The sequence below is a fragment of the Morone saxatilis genome, unplaced genomic scaffold (genome assembly GCF_004916995.1).
Source record: "Morone saxatilis isolate NCDOM2014 unplaced genomic scaffold, NCSU_SB_2.0 Contig17, whole genome shotgun sequence".
Lineage (NCBI taxonomy): Eukaryota > Metazoa > Chordata > Actinopteri > Moronidae > Morone > Morone saxatilis.
Window position 1 is genome coordinate 28,929,592 of NW_023339729.1, and position 5,156 is coordinate 28,934,747.

General features: G+C 38.9%; 1 protein-coding gene across 1 annotated transcript in view; it reads right to left on the reverse strand.

Moving 5' to 3' along the window:
• LOC118326408 overlaps nucleotides 1–5,156 on the reverse strand; it is a 26,486-nt gene that overhangs the window by 14,585 nt on the left and 6,745 nt on the right. The window lies entirely within an intron of this gene.

Below are 5,156 nucleotides of genomic sequence, written 5' to 3' on the forward strand. Positions count from 1 at the left end.
AAGACTACTTACGATGCTCTAGCTAAATGTACTGGTACTTTATATTGTTGTGTTTTCAGTTTCTTCTTTACCGGTGCAGATAAAGAATAATGCAGAGACAAAGGTTTAATATCTCGTGGTCTCTAATTATAAAATATGTTATATTTGTGTGTATTTTTCCAGACCCACAGTGTTTGTCTCAGCCACTCAGCACTGCCAGACTGGATCCAAGCAACTTGGTTTCTTCTCAACTTTCGCCCCTCCATCTCAGCACTTTTAACAGTCTCAACTCAAACTTCTCGGAGTAAGGTCTGGAAAAACCCGACACGCTTCATCTATAACCGACCTCACTGACGCCTTTAGAGTTGATGGTAAATATTTTTGTTCTCTTTTGTCTTCGTGTCCAGCTGGAGGTTCTTCCCCGTTGTCTCCAAAGCAATTGACGCAGGAGATGCTGCTGATTCCTCTTCCCACTCCACCTGAGAAAGACGTTGTCATGATGAGTGTTTGCACTTCCTGTTGGAGCCCCTGAAGACAGAAAACTCGTGGGAGTTCCTGCACTACCTGGTGGAGCTTGCCAAAGAGGTAACGGGCTTTTGTAATGATACAGTAAACTTTAATGCTTTTTGGCGAAAACTTGGGCATGCATTAATTGTAAATATATTTCAAATTTCCCATATGTTGAGCCCACCCTGTGGTGTCTAACAGAGACAAATTGTGGGAGTACTTTCAGATTCGATATTTTGGTGTAGCAATCCTTATATTGAGTTTCCTTTTAAATGTGTAATTTCTGCCGCTAAGGAGATGAAGTTTAATTAACGTGGTGGTGACAGGTGACTGGTGAAACGCACCTTTGCTTGAATAGAATTAATGATTCTTTCTTTTGAACCATTTGTTGAAACATTTGGATAATGGTAACTTCACAACTGAACCAAAATATATAACATAGTCTGGATGTTTATAGGACATTGTACATGCAGAAAGTTGGTATATATATTATAGCTTCAAATCCAAATAAAGAGAAATGTAGCCGCGTATACACACAAAGACAGCTTGCCAGTTTCAAATTGGATTACAATTATGGAAAGATACCCTACCTCCATCATATTAATGATACCATACTAGACATATTTGACATTTCTGGAAAATTAGCTGCAAGAAAAAATGGGGGGTTTTTTTTTTTTCGTTGTTTTTTTTTAAAAACCATTAAAATAAGCAAATTAAATTACTTGACAAAAAAATCAATATTTGACTTCTGCCACAGTGGGACTGAAGAAAGTTGGGGAACCACTTCATAAACCATTATTATTAGATTGTATTTATATTCTGAAGCTTATTCCCTAATACTCTATTCAGTTTATTTATTTTGTTCATTTAGAGCATGTATCACAAGGTATGCTTTTTCCTCACCTCTCTGATGACCCGGGCCCATATTGTGAAAGACTCTAACTCGTTGTACTCCCATTATCGTCTATCACTATGTGTATTTTTGAGTGCCAGGCAGAAAATTACATTTCAATCCATCTTGCATGTTGGCGTAGTTGGGCATGGACTCCCAAAATGCTAAATAAAGTTTCCTTTTGTTCTATTTGTGTCTGTCAGTTTTGCAGAGAGCTGGGGGGTACGGAGCCATACCATCTCTGCACAAGCAGCTTGAACCTGTCACCTGGGCTGCCATAGATGCCTGCATATTCATGCACCAGAGGGCTCAGCTCCATACACAGAAAAACCTTTAAACTTGAGTAAGTGTTTGAATGCGATTTTTTCTAATTGCCTCAGCCAGGATGAGTCCTTATCTTTGTATGATTGTAGATGTTGTTTCTTTTTAAAGTTAGTATTTGAAAATGTTAGGGCACGCTGCACACAACAGTGACTGAATATTGCTTTCTATATTGTCGATTTGTTCAGGAGTGCGTGCCAGAGAACATTGCGGTGATGATTTCTTTAAATATTGCTTAACTTATATTCCAATTAATCTATTTTACTTTTATTTTCTGGGATTTATGTTTGGAAGGTTTTACGATGAAATTATTTTAATGGTCCATAACATTTATTAAACTCTTTCAGTTCACAGTGCCCAGTAACCCAGGTACACACGGCGTAAAAAATCTCTTTGGTCTCACTTTAATCACTCATTACATCTACTATGAGCTGCTATAGAGCTAAAATCTTTTTTTTTTCTGCTATTTGGACAGCTTACTAACATCTTGCAGAAAGTTAACGAAGGTATCCCATTTGTATGATTTGTATCCAAACTTGCAAATAATATTAAGTTTTAAAAGTCTCTTTTCCTGACATGTATTCTGCCTTTTTCTCCTGTTATTTACAGCTCTGACTGCCAATCGTTACTTAAAAAACATCTAGTGGAAGTTCTTGCAATTTTACCTTGGGACAGTATGCATGTGCACAGGGTGACGATCTCATTTAAAAGACTTAAAGTAAAATACTGTATATACTGTGAAATGACAATAAAGACTAATATTTGATTTCTGATTTGAAGTCATATTGGAAATATTTTTTTAAAATGAACTGTCTCACACATACAGCTGGAGAACTTCACAGCCAAATCAGCTTGGTGTCTCTTCTGAAAGTGCTAATTGTGCCTGGAAACAGCAGCCACTCTTAAGGTGCTGGTGGAAGCCTGCTGCTGACTAAACTTTCCTCTGTTTTGGACCCAGCTCATGGACACTTGGCTAAACCATGCCGGTGAGAACTATTTTTAACCCTCTGATTTCGACACACACACAACTATTTAGCAGATTATAAATGAGATAATTAAATGTATTAAGACCAAAAAAATTAAAAACTCGTTTCTAGAAGGTAAGGATAGCTCCAATGACCCTTCGCTAAAGCCCCGGGCCTTTTTGGACTCGGTCAATGGGTTGCCTTTCCTGAACTGCTATATCCTATCATGCTATCGCTGCTAGCTTATCTATTTGAAAAGACAACCCATTTTCCAAGAATGGTTAAACGCAACAAATGCATAATCTCATTTGAATTTACAATGATCTGAGCAATAAATCAGAATTTGAGCTCTGAGCTTGCAGATTCATCCTTAGCACAGGGGTGTGATTTAGGAATGGCTAAGTTATTGCAATCGATAATGATTCAATCAACTGAATCTCCCCTACAGTCCCGGATGACCGATGGTCGGTCCGTCAGCTCTGCTGATTTTGGACGTATTGGAAGAGATCAGATTGGTCGATACTGACGGATGAAGGCAGCTGATGAACGCGTGTTCATCGAGACGGTGCTTTCGACCGTCCTGGACCGGGTTCCTGCCGTCTGCATCAGGAATGCTTCCTGCACTGTCTGAGCAGCATGAAAGCCTCAGCTGTCATTCATACCGCAAATGTAAGCAAATGTCCACAGACTGCCCTTCACCTCACACAGAAGCTCTATTCATAGCAGACATGGATATTACCTTATCACACTTCTCCTTTATCTAGTTGCTACAGCTCATTCTAAGGCAACAAAAACTTAACGAGTTCCTATATTATGATATATACCTTAATCATACCTGCGAATATTGTATTTGCATTTTGCTGCCAGTAGGGATCCTGTTTTTTTCTGTTATGTTCAACAAATGGCGTCACCTGACTCTGCAGTTCCTCTGCATGGAGCATTTTAGCATCTTTCAGCTAATTTCTGGGGGGGGGTTCTGGTATCCACGATTGTATCCCACTGTTTTGGCATTCTCACGGCTGTCATCAATATGTTTTCAGCAGGTGGCAGCTGTTTCTGTCGAAAAAGACAATGTACATTACCTGCCCAGCAACTTAGTTGGTGAACAATAGGGGCAGCATTCTATCAGCTAAACAGCCTGGCATATGTGTACATTGTAGTTAGAGGAAAACAAAGAAAGAGCGAAAAGGGAGAGCAATAAGGTTGTCATTCATTCAAGTGGACCAGAAAACACAGCCAAACATGAAATGTTTGTAATCTGTTTGCTAACTGAAATATTCATAATTAAATCAGTGTTGTGTTTACAGCTTTTTCTTGCCTGCCCCAAGTGGGCAAAAAAAATCTAGTAGTGCGGTTTCAGGGAAGTAGGAAGATCATTCTTCATGCTAACGAGGCTAACGTTGCCTATAAAATATTCAAGAGCTCATCTACGGCTGACGAGCTCTGAGATGTTAATTGCCACCATGCAGCCTGTTGATTTAGGTTACGACAAAGACTCCCTCTGGTGCTCTCTGTTTTTCATCCAACTGACAAGAAGAAATGTGTGTTAGTGAGAGTTACAACCTCTTGATTTTAAAGACCATTTCATCATTAAATTACCCTCATTATCTAATATTTGGAATTCTATGGTGATTTTATTTTTCAGACTGGAGGAATTTATCGACCCCTTTGATCAGACCTGATAATATCTAACAGCACTGTAGGTGTTCAAGGATTTACTGCCTTTCGTTTCCTGTCGCACTCCAGGTACTTGATATGAACACGTATGGTGAATGGATGTGACTATTTTCAGAACCGTACTTCACTTTCTAAACTCAAGAGGCTAAAAAAATAGTGTGTCGGCACTTTAGAGAAATTCTTTATTTTTCTCTTGTATTGACTCGGTCTTTACTTGTACACGGTCCAGACTGTGTGTCGGCCTCCAACGCAGTGCAGATTGGTTGATGAAGAATCTGGTCCGTTTTCAAGACTACTGACCGTCAGAGAGCTGGTTCATCTCAACCCAGACTTCAACTCTGTAAGATATAATTTCTGATAAACATCAATAGTTTGTATAAAACTGGTCAGTGCTATTCTCATTACCTTGTTATTTTTAGAAGTAGTAAACTTATTGTTGATCCTCTCTTCCATTCAGCTGGAGGCGCTACGACTCCTGACTCCAAAGCAGAGTGCAGAGCTGCTGGTGGAGACTCTTCCGGCTAATCCAGACAAAGACGTCGTCATAAATACGATCTTTGATTACCTGACTGAATCTCCCGACGAGATGAAATTCACAGAGTTCCTGTCCGACCTCGTCATGTTTGTCCAACAGGTAGAAAGAGAAACCTGATTCCTCTTTATTCAAAATGTACACTTTGTTCTTTTTGTTGAAGGTAATAATCTTTATTTTCTGTATTTGAAGAGAAATCTTTCCTGTTCATCATACAAAACACTGTGAGTCCATATATATTTATGTTTATTTTAGATTGTATATTTATTATTTACTATAATCA